A 12,649-nucleotide genomic window follows, 5' to 3' on the forward strand; every position below is an offset into this window, starting at 1 on the left:
CCACGACAAAACTATAATAGAGGAGGTAGGAGGAACCAATTGTCACCCCTAGAGAAAGAACACCCCCACTCCGAGCACCAACCCCACCAAAACAAATTCTACGTCCACCCCAGACACCACTACAAGCATCCATTCCACCTCTTCCACCAGCCCCACCACCTGATCGCCCTGTAAACATCATAAGGCTAGAAGAGAAAGGAAAAGCCGTAGTAGTGGATCCACCCAGAGCAAAGGAGAGGGACAAGGGTAAGGAGAAGGTAACCTTTTTAGAACCACTTGAGGCCATGACTGTGAAAAGAGCTAGAAGGGAGAAGGCTACACAATCAGATGATGAGAGAAGCATAAGAGGAGAAACTAACAAGAGGCCATCCAGGCCACGACGGAACTTGGGCATCACCGACTTCCAGCTAGGGGAAAGTTCTAAGCCCTATGATCTAACATTGGATGTGGCAGAGCAAGGACCGAAGATTACATGGCCACAGCTGATACATCTTGTACCTAAAGTAAGGCGACAATGGTGTAAAATGGTAAGTACAAGACGCTCCAAAACAAAGGCAGCCGGAGCAATTTCGGGATGCAACATGGATGACATCGTTCCAATCGTCGACGTAAACATGAAAGGAAAGAGGGTTGGAAATACCTACATTGATGGAGGTGCACAAATCTGTGTAATGAGCGAAGCTATGATGGTTCGATTAGGGCTCAAGGTTGACAGGCCTTCTCCATGCAAGGCAAAGATGGCAAACAACGCAAAAGTAAAGTGTGTGGGTGTGGTAAGTGCCGTGAAAATCAAAGCTTTCAACACTGAGGTAGAGGTAGATGTTTTTGTAATGCCTACTAAGGGGGAGGGCTATCCACTAATTTTGGGAAGGCCATGGTTGATGGCCATGAAGGCAAAACAGGACTGGGGTACTGGCCTTCTACGCATGACCGATAAGAAAGGGGAGACAATCTACTACGACATGAGGATTGGCAAGCAGAAGCAAATGAATCTGGAAACATCGGCAGATGAAACCACTAGCGAATCTTCCAGTTCTGAGGAGGAGACCACATCCACCGACGAAAGTGACAGTTCCATTGATGTGATGGGTATCATTATGAAGGATCCACAAAGGGTAAGCACAACTGGTGATCCATCACTAAAAGGGAAACCCAATGAAGAAGAGAGCAAACCACCTGGCCTAGGAGGAAGTAGGTTGAAGGGTATGTTGTCTACGGAATTAACACTTGAGGAGAAAGATAGTTTTTTGCAAATGTTGATGGGATTTCGTAACCTGTTCATTGACAACTATGAAAGAATCACAGGCATTACAGTGGTGGAACATCATATTAAGCTAAAGGAAGGGGTAAAACCAGTTGTGCAAAAGCTACGACGACTGGGGGTCATACAAGAAAAGGCACTCTTGGCCGAGGTAAGGAAATTGCTGGAGGCGGGATTCATCTATCCTGTAGAAAACTCAGAATGGGTGTCACCCGTAGTGGTGACGCCTAAAAAGAATGGTAAGTGGAGGGTCTGTGTTGACTACAAACCACTAAATGCAGCTACAAAGAGAGACCATTTTTCTCTCCCTTTCTTGGATGAAATTATGAATGAAGTAGCGGGTTTTGAATGCTATACCGTCTGTGATGGTTATTCAGGATACTTTCAAATACGCATAGCCTTGGAAGATCAGCTAAAAACCACTTTTATCACGCCATGGGGTTGTTTTTCATATAGGGTTATGCCATTTGGTCTCACAAATGCACCTGCCACATTCCAAAGATATGTCACATATGTTTTTCAACCGTTCTTTGGAACATCCATAAGAGTGTTCATTGATGATTTTTGTATATATAGCTCCCGTATTTTACATTTAGAAAAGGTAACTGAAGGTTTGGCCAGGTTGCAGAGCCTAGGTGGGCAATTAAATGTGGATAAATGTGAGATTGGGGAGAGTAAAGTCATTCTACTAGGCCATGAAATTTCAGCAAGAGGTATCAACGCCGACCCAAGTAAGGTGTCCGCACTGATAGCCCTACCTTCACCAACGACCGCACGTCAACTGGTCTCTTTTCTACAGAAGGTGAGGTACTTAAGTAGATTCATACATCTACTATCACAACTGGTTCTACCACTACAACAACTCACTCAAAGATCAACTTTCACTTGGGATGAGGAAAGTGAACATCACTACAACAAGGTAAAGGAGGTCTTAGCCACTCTACCAACTATCTCACCACCTAAGTGGGATGAAAAATTCTATGTCACCTCAAGTGTTGGTGATGACTCATTGGGGGCTGTGCTACTCCAAAAGAATACGACGACATCTTTCATGAGGCCAATCTACTTCTCTAGTCGAATGATGACAGCAGGAGAGAAAGGTTTCACCCATGTGGAACATTTAGTCCTAGCTCTTAGATTTGCAACTACAAAGTTTAGGTCATATTTGCTGCCTAAGCAATTTGTGATTCTAACCAGGGATGAAATATTTCCCTATGTTGTACAACACATGGATGTGTCTGCTAGAATTACTAAATGGCTAGTTTGTCTGCAAGAGTTTGACTACACGGTACAGGTAGAAAGCACGACAAGGGCAAGTTTGGGGGGACTCATGACCTACCAAGTCTTTGAAGGGAAGGAGAAGCAATCTAAGGAAGGAGAAGTCCGATTACCTCCAGTACCATTGATGGTAGAAGGAGCATACTCTCTCTACTTTGATGGAGCCTACAAGCGAGCGTCCGACAAAGCAGCTCCAGGCATAGTGGTCTTTGATGACAAAGGGACAAAGGTATTTTCATTGGGCCAATTGTTAGATTCACATTCTAACAATGAAGCTGAGTATGCAGCACTAACCAAGGGTCTACAATGGTGCGTCTCACAAGGTGTACAACGCCTTAATGTATTTGGGGATGCTCTACTTTTGGTAAGGCAAGTAAATGGAGCATGGACATGCAAGAATCCTAGTTTAAGGACTCACTTAAGTGGTGTAAAAACCTTGTTGGGTAAGTTTGAAGAAGTTCAAATAGACCATATCCCAAGGGCTCAAAACCAAGAAGCAGATGCCCTAGCAAGTGAAAGACTACAGGAAGTGGTGGTTGGAGCAATAAAACTAAAGCTCCCTCTATTTCAAGGAAGTGATGCCTTGCCTGACATCATGCATTTTTTGGAAACAGGGGAATGCCCATCAGATTTAACAAAGGGACAGAAGCAATGGCTGACGCGGAAGGCCACAAGGTATCGACTCATCAATGACGGTTTGTACTGTAAGGGTAAGGACCAAATACTCAGGAAGGTCCCTCTCTCTCAGGAAATCACGGGAGTAATTGCTAGTTGTCACGACGGGGTTTGTGGTGGTCACTTTGCCCTAGACATAACAAGTAGGAAAATCTTGCAGGCAGGTTTCATATGGCCTAGCCTCAACCGTGATGTACACCACTGGTGCAAAACGTGTAAGTTGTGTCAAAAGGCCGGCACATTAGGAGAAATATGAACCCTCTAGGGGCCCTTTGGGATTAAGGTTAATTAGAGGCCAGCCAATAGGAAGAGGGTGGTGGACACACTCTACAACTAGGAAGAGCTAGGTGTGTCATAGTTTGTCCCCTCTTTCCCTTGGTTTGCCTAGGTCAAAACAACCTTTTAGAGGAGAATACCATGCTCTTACAAGCCTTTAAAACCTGGAAAAGGGGGTGTGACAGTGAGGTGACAGTTGGAAAAGTGAAGATGACATGATGGTAAAATGTAATTTGAATTGGGGAGGGGGGAAGGGGGGGGGGGGGGGGGGGGGGGGGCTTCAATCTCAACCATTAGATCCTTTTTTCATCAAATGGATATCATCAAAAGGCGCCTTTCAACCTCCACCCTTCATCTTGAGTGAGATATAGTGGCTAGGATGGGCTCCCCTCTCTTCAAAATGCGCCTTTTCACCTCCTCCCTTGATCTTGATTGAGATCCAAAGGCCGAGATTGAGCCCCCACTTCAAATGGCGCCTTTCAACCGCTACCCTTGATCTTGTGCAAGATCCAATGGTCAAGATTGTACCCCCACGTCATATGGAGCCTTGCTCTTTTACCCATTAAACAACTTGCACCTTCCCCTCCAATTAACCAATGGTCCATCTTCCAAGGCCTATTAAATATGGGCCAAAGACCCCACTAGTCAGTTTCTTTTGAAAACTGACATATTCTAGCTCAAAACCACTAAGAGGTTTATTGTGTCCCCTTAACCCCCTACCAATTAGAAACTTAATCCCAAACCTTACAAGGCCCCAAAGAAGTCCAATATTTTCCTAATGACTAGGTCACTTATGCCTGAACCACAGACACCTATTCTCTCATATGGCCCATTTGAAAAATGGGGTATCGATGCCATTGGGCCATTACCTAGGGCCAACTCAAGAAAATTCTACATTATCATGGGGGTCGACTACATGACTAGATGGGCAGAGGCTACAACCACCACTAGAATCACAGCGGTAGAGGTAGCTAAATTTATCTACGAGCACATATGCTGTAGGTTTGGCACACCTTTAGAGATCATCTTTGATAGAGGGCCAGGTTTCAGAGCAGACTTGATAGGAGAATTAATGCAGAAACTAGGCATTACAAGGAGGCACTCTTCACCATATTACCCTCAATGTAATGGCTTAGTTGAAAAGGTAAATGGAATGGTTTCTAAAATTATTACCAAGCAGGTAAACAATCATCCTGGAGACTGGGATAAGTATCTACTACCAACTTTATGGGCCTACAGAACTTCATTTCGTACATCCTTGGGATTCACACCGTATCATCTAGTATTTGGTAAGGAAGCAATCTTGCCCATTGAAGTGCAACTACAAAGTCTCAGAGTAATGGCAAGCCAGCTTCAACAGCCCAACATGCATTTGAGAGATCACATCATCAACTTGGAAAGACTGCAGCTGGACAGAGAAGAAGCAATAAATTATTATGCAGCACAAGCAGAGCATAGACGGCTTAGCTTTAACGAGCATCTCCGGAAAAAAGAATTGAAGAAAGGAATGTTGGTGCTCCGCTACGACAATCGCTTCGACACGCGCAAGGATAAGAAACTCCTGCTCCAATGGGAAGGCCCTTTCATCATCAGGAAAAAGTATGCCAATGGAAGATACCAGCTTATGGAGGCTGATGGAAAACTTCATAAAACCAGGATAAATGGTTGGCGACTTAAACCTTATTTTCTTCGATTTGACCAGGCTCCACCAATTGACATTCCAGATGAGGACACACCATCAGCCGCCACCTCCGACGATAATGATCAAACAGATGAGCTAGAGACATGAATGCCTCTAGCCAAAAGGGGAGGGCTAATGATGGGGGCTTTTCACAAGCCACGCTCCCATACCCCTCTTCTCTCGTCTCCACCCCATGAAAACCCCCTCTTAGGGAGGGAGTGATAAAAGGCATTGGAAAAAAGTAAGAAAAAAATAAAGTATGATTATGTAAATATATAAGAAAGGTAAAATAGGCCACCTCATGCCTGCGGGGTAGCCCATCCCCACCTTGCCTCCTTTTTCTTCACTGTTGCCCCGCCGGGTGTCCCTTTTCCTCTCCTCCACTCAAAAGGTCAACCCCCTCTCTCTTCCCCTTGTCCTTTCTCCTTTCTCTCTCCCTCAAGCTACCCCACCTCTAACCAATAATGCATTGTAACTCACCAATAATGCACCCTAACTCACATGCAACTTACCCTATCTTCCAAAATAGTATACCCCACCCCCTCTTTCTCTCTCCTATCATATCCCATGACCCAAATACCCCCCTTTCTCTCTAAAGGGCGCCATGTCTCTTGTCTTGTAGCTAAATAACCTCCCCCACACTCACACACACTCAGTTTCACTGAAAAAGGTGTCCACAGACCCATCCCCACCCGGTGGTTACCTGATTTTTCTTGTGTTCACACACATCTGCACACAGATTCACCTCTGAACACACTCCCCTCTCTCCCCTCTTGTAATTACTTTATTCTCCATGTCACCTCTCACTTTTTTTCATCAACCCATCTCTCTCTCTTAGTCTCTCTCTCATGAGACTGCTGTTCTGGCACATATACACACAGATAGACAAGTGGGGCCCACAGTCACATGGCCTATGTAGATAATGATTTCTTCATTTCTAAATTCTAGAATTTCTGCCCCCTCCTCCCTATATAAAGAGGGGTCACCATCACACTAAGGACACACACAACATCACCAAAGAACACACTATGCACTGTGTGTGCCTAGTGCACACACACACACACACACACCCACACCATCACCATCACCATCACCGCAATCACCATGCTTGTCTTGAGCATGACCTCTACACCCTTGGCTATGGAAGATGAAGGGCAACTAAATGAAGGATGATGGCCATAATCCTCGTGCGAGTTTTCGCCATCAACTCCCACCTATCCGCCATGTGCTCTACCACTCTCTCCCTTCTCATTCCCCTACCCTATGCTCCCCATTTCATCGCCTAATTCTCTAAATAAAGCTTGAGGTTTTGTGAGTATGTTTTCTTGCAATGTTTTTCCCATGTGAGGTGTGTGGAATTGCCACCTAGTCTTGTGTTTTGGAGTGAGCTTGTGTTTGTGTGAAGGGTGTGCGGATTCGCCATCCTTTTGTGGTGCCTAAGTACTAAGCCGCTATACCCCCTCCCTCACACTCTCTCTCTCTCTCTCTCTCTCTCTCTCTCTCACTTGATCTCATTCCCTTTCCTCTTCATCATTACTCCCAAGCATCCATCTCTCTTGGATGAAAACTTTGTTATGGTGGTGTGTTGTTTGCGTCCTAGCCACTGAAGCTAGGTGGTAGTCCAGCTGTAGTCCAGGTATAGAATCACTGGTAGAGATCCGCCGTGCCGGTCACCTAACGCGCCAGTGAGTAAATGCAGTAAGCGGCCAAGACCCGTAGTGGATGCCAGCTCAAGGTGTAGAGCTCGACATCTCAACACTCCCCCTCGAGCTCTGCATGTTGCAGAGTCCAAGCATAGTCCGGAAACGTCGAAGCTTCTCAGCTCCGAGGGCCTTGGTAAAGATATCCGCTATCACACTAAGGACACACACAACATCACCAAAGAACACACTATGCACTGTGTGTGCCTAGTGCACACACACACACACACACACACACACACACCCACCCCATCACCATCACCATCACCATCACCATCACCATCACCATCAACATCACCATCACCGCAATCACCATGCTTGTCTTGAGCATGACCTCTACACCCTTGGCTATGGAAGATGAAGGGCAACTAAATGAAGGATGATGGCCATAATCCTCGTGCGAGTCTTCGCCATCAACTCCCACCTATCCGCCATGTGCTCTACCACTCTCTCCCTTCTCATTCCCCTACCCTATGCTCCCCATTTCATAGCCTAATTCTCTAAATAAAGCTTGAGGTTTTGTGAGTATGTTTTCTTGCAATGTTTTGCCCATGTGAGGTGTGCGGAATTGCCACCTAGTCTTGTGTTTTGGAGTGAGCTTGTGTATGTGTGAAGGGTGTGCGGATTCGCCATCCTTTTGTGGTGCCTAAGTACTAAGCCGCTATACCCCCTCCCTCACTCTCTCTCTCTCTCTCTCTCTCTGTCTCTCTCTCTCACTTGATCTCATTCCCTTTCCTCTTCATCATTACTCCCAAGCATCCATCTCTCTTGGATGAAAACTTTGTTATGGTGGTGTGTTGTTTGCGTCCTAGCCGCTGAAGCTAGGTGGTGCCCCCTATTTGCTTTACCATGACAGGCTCGAGGCGCGCCATTCGGTCCCCGATGTTTTAGAGGCCGTCGGGGTTCGGGGTTCGCTTTGCTCTCGTTAGTGGATACGCCACGAGCGGACGCTAGCATAGCAAGAACAAAATCAGAAACTCTATGTCGGCCAAGGGCGAAGCTTAACCCGTAGGCACATGGAAACAAGAAGATAGGTGTCAATCTCCTTCTCGACCTTCTAAGACAATCTCTAATCGAGGCAATCAAATCCAAGTGTTCTTATGCACTAGTGAAAGCAACGCACCCTACGATGCTAATGCTATCTGAATCTAGGCCAAATGCATTTGAAATGTCACAAAACTCATAAGATATACTCTTGTTATCATGAGATCAATACCCTGTGGAGTGTGACTTGACCTCCAACTACCTCTTGCGACAATCGCGTATAAAGACAGGCAACAAAATACAGGTTACCATTTTCCATGGCATATGATCCTAATAGGTAGTCCTACTCTCCGTGAATCCATAGTTGTAAAGAACTCACCAAATGGACACCAAGTTTGCAAGAAAACTCATCCAGAAGCTCGTAGGAGCTCACTTTGTGTCGTAGTCAAAATCGCACTGGACGCCCTCATCGTTTCTAACACAATGGTTGTGTTGGATTTATCAATGGACCTTCCTTAGTGCATGTAGGGAAGAGAAGAAATCACACTCTTTGATTCTCTCAGACACCACACACAGTGATAACTCTATTTGATTAATTCAAAAGCTGGGTTTAGGGTTACAAAAATTGACTTATATACATTCCTCCATAGATGCTCGTTCCCACAAATTCTAATGGCTACTCAAATATTACAAAAAGTATCATTCCGCTTCAAAAATAATGGGACAACATATAGGGGACACTTCTTCTGTGTTCCGCCCATCAACACTCCCCCCTTCCGCGTCCATGTCGTCCTTGACATGAATGGTCTTGCTCCTTTGCTTTAGTGAAAGCTGTTTGGCTCTATCAGTGAAAGCATGGTGGTTGTAGTAGCTTTAGCTACGATTCGTACCTTATATTCCCCAAAGTGACTGTTGGGCTGAATATCTTGCTATCGTATGTAAAGAACCCCGTGTAGAAAGCTTGTTCAAAAGCTTGCATGTGATAGTTGGGCAGAAATATGATTCTCTGATATAGTAAATGTAAGATGGCTATTTTGACAAATCAAATGTCATTGTAGTGACAGTGTTGCCGTTGATAAGAGTGTAGAATCCGTGGCTTTGGAAGGCACGAACACTTCAATGCAAGCCAGCAAAGTATTGTAGATTTTCTTGATCATGATGCACATCATGTCTACTCTGTGAAAATCTTAATGGTGCTGATGGGGGCTTTTCACAAGCCAAGCCCATACCCTCTTCTGTCGTCCCCACCCCATGAAAACCCCCTCTTATGGAGGAAGTGATAAAAGGCATCGGAAAAAAGTAAGAAAAAATAAAGTATGATTATGTAAATATATAAGAAAGGTAAAATAGGCCACCTCATGCCTGCGGGGTAGCCCATCCCCACCTTGCCTCCTTTTTCTTCACTGTTGCCCAGCCGGGTGTCCCTTTTCCTCTCCTCCACTCAAAAGGTCAACCCCCTCTCTCTCTTCCCCTTGTCCTTTCTCCTTTCTCTCTCCCCTCAAGCTACCCCACCTCTCACCAATAATGCACCCTAACTCACATGCAACTTACCCTATCTTCTAAAATAGTATACCCACCCCCCTTTCTCTCTCCTATCATATCCCATGACCCAAATACCCCTCCCTCTCTCTAAAGGGTGCCATATCTCTTGTCTTGTAGCTAAATAACCTTCCCCACACTCACACACACTCAGTTTCACTGAAAAAGGTGCCCACAGACCCATCGCCACCCAATGGTTACCTGATTTTTCTTGTGTTCACACACATCTGCACACAAATTCACCTCTGAACACACTCCCCCCTCTCCCCTCTTGTAATTACTTTATTCTCCATGTCACCTCTCACTTTGTTTCATCAACCCATCTCTCTCTCTTAGTCTCTCTCTCATGAGACTGCTGTTCTGGCACATAAACACACAGCCAGACAAGTGGGGTCCATAGTCACATGGCCTATGTAGATAATGATTTCTTCATTTCCAAATTCTAGAATTCCTCCCCCTCCTCCCTATATAAAGAGGGGTCACCATCACACTAAAGACACACACACCATCACCAAAGAGTACACTATGCACTGTGTGTGCCTAGTGCACACACACACACCACCCACACCATCACCATCACCATCACCGCAATCACCATGCTTGTGTTAAGCATGACCTCTACACCCTTGGGCTATGGAAGATGAAGGGAAACTAAATGAAGAATGATGGCCATGACCTCGTGCGAGTCTTCGCCATCAACTCCCACCTATCCGCCATGTGCTCTACCACTCTCTCCCTTCTCATTCCCCTACCCTATGCTCGCCATTTCATCGCCTTATTCTCTAAATAAAGTTTGAGGTTTTGTGAGTATGTTTTCTTGCAATGTTTTGCCCATGTGAGGTGTGCGGAATCGCCACCTAGTCTTGTGTTTGGAGTGAGCTTGTGTATGTGTGAAGGGTGTGCGGATTCGCCATCCTTTTGTGGTGCCTAAGTACTAAGCCGCTATACTCTCTCTCTCTCTCTCTCTCTCTCTCTCTCTCTCTCACTTGATCTCATTCCCTTTCCTCTTCATCATTACTCCCAAGCATCCATCTCTCTTGGATGAAAACTTTGTTATGGTGGTGTGTTGTTTGCGTCCTAGCCGCTGAAGCTAGGTGGTGCCCCTGTTTGCTTTACCATGACAGGCTCGAGGCGCGCCATTCGGTCCCCGGTGTTTTAGAGGCCATCGGGGTTCGGGGTTTGCTTTGCTCCCGTCATTTGGTGCCCCCACTGAGGATCTTTTCATAAAACCCTTCAGTTTACAAGACTGAAACCCCTAAACTATTGTGAATGGATGAATGGCTAGCAGGATTTGCTAATTGGACGACAAAAGAAGAAGAGCTCCAAACACAACTAGACGAACTCCGCATCTCCATCGAAGCTCGAGTGCCAGGCGTAACGGTAATCGATTTGCAATGGGAGAGTCAACCAACACGCCAAACCCAGTGGATATACATAGGCCAAGTGCCAAGAAGAAGAAGGAGAAGGTCGAAACCATGTCCGCAACCTACAACCAACTAACAACAACAAAATGGAAGGAGCTCTGCACAATAGAGAATCAACACTATTCTACTTTGAGAATCGGGTAACTCAAGTCACTGAGGTTATTATCACAGTCAGTTTTCAAGTCGCGCCTGATGCTGCAGCACAGATAACGGAATCATTGGCTCACACTCTCACTAGAGAAACTAGGGATCTACTGAGTTTGTTTCAGGAAAGAACACCACCCTCTCCCACAAGCTTGGACAGTGACTAAGCACCTCTAAGCTTCACATGAATCGGTGCAACCTACCTCAAGACAGATCACACATACCAACACGTGTACGCTCAATCAAGGTACTACTCGACTTGAAGGCTCACTACCAGCACGTCATTGACACCATGCTGGGTGGGGAGCGGTTTTTTGAGGTTCTGGCATCAGATCAGTAATTTGTCTTACCTTTGGTACAAGGCAATGTACCGTTTGAAGTTTTAATCTATGTCCTAGTATAAGAGGGTATACACGCCTCCTTGTAAAGAAGAAAAAAACTTTTGCAAGTTAAGCAGTGTGTCTTTCTAGCTCTCTCTCAGTAATCATGGCAAGTGTAGAATTTCCAACATTTAAAGGAAAGAAGGGGGAGGATTTGGTAACAGACTTCCTAGATGACTTTGAAGTAGCATGTGTAGTGAGCAACAAAGCTACGGATGAATCCCGGGTTATAATCTTTAAGCATCTCATGAAGCTAGAAGCTAGATCATGGTACAATGCACTTCCACAAGACACCAAGGATGACTGGGAACCCTTAAAAACCGCTTTTAAGAGGCGCTTTGGGGGAGGTACCACTTCAGAAAAGTTGTGGGACAAGTTGAGAGACTTGAAGCAGGAGGGTCTTTTAGAATATGCCACCTATGAGTCCAAATTTGTGGATTTGTTGGAACGGTGGGTTGAGTCACTGGCAAGGGGGAAGCCGCACCCGATTTCCTAAAACAAGATCGGTTCACGCATGGCTTATGGCCGCTTCTCAAGGAGAAGGTGAAAGGTAGATTCCCGGCTACGTACGAGTTAGCCGTTGAGATTGCTCGCCTTAAGGACAAGAAGCTGCGAATGAAAGCCAAAGAAACCGAGTCAACAAAAACAACAATATCACGTCGACCAGCAACTACGACAACCACCATACCACCACCACCGGCTCTTGGGGTAAGAGATGACCAACAAGATATGTTGGCCCATATTACTGACCAACTGCAGAATTTGTCTGTCCACTTAATACAACAAGGGAGGAGTCAAGAAAGAGATCAAGACCCTGGAAGAGCACGACGACAAAATAGGGAGTATCATTCCTACAACTGTGGAGAAGACGGTCACGGTATGTACTACTGTCCCAAACCACGACAAAACTATAATAGAGGAGGTAGGAGGAACCAATTGTCACCCCCTAGAGAAAGAACACCCCCACTCCGAGCACCAACCCCACCAAAACAAATTCTACGTCCACCCCAGACACCACTACAAGCATCCATTCCACCTCTTCCACCAGCCCCACCACCTGATCGCCCTGTAAACATCATAAGGCTAGAAGAGAAAGGAAAAGCCGTAGTAGTGGATCCACCCAGAGCAAAGGAGAGGGACAAGGGTAAGGAGAAGGTAACCTTTTTAGAACCACTTGAGGCCATGACTGTGAAAAGAGCTAGAAGGGAGAAGGCTACACAATCAGATGATGAGAGAAGCATAAGAGGAGAAACTAACAAGAGGCCATCCAGGCCACGACGGAACTTGGGCATCACCGACTTCCAGCT

This window comes from Adiantum capillus-veneris, chromosome 5 (assembly GCF_014529385.1).
Source record: "Adiantum capillus-veneris isolate H3 chromosome 5, ASM1452938v2, whole genome shotgun sequence".
Lineage (NCBI taxonomy): Eukaryota > Viridiplantae > Streptophyta > Polypodiopsida > Polypodiales > Pteridaceae > Adiantum > Adiantum capillus-veneris.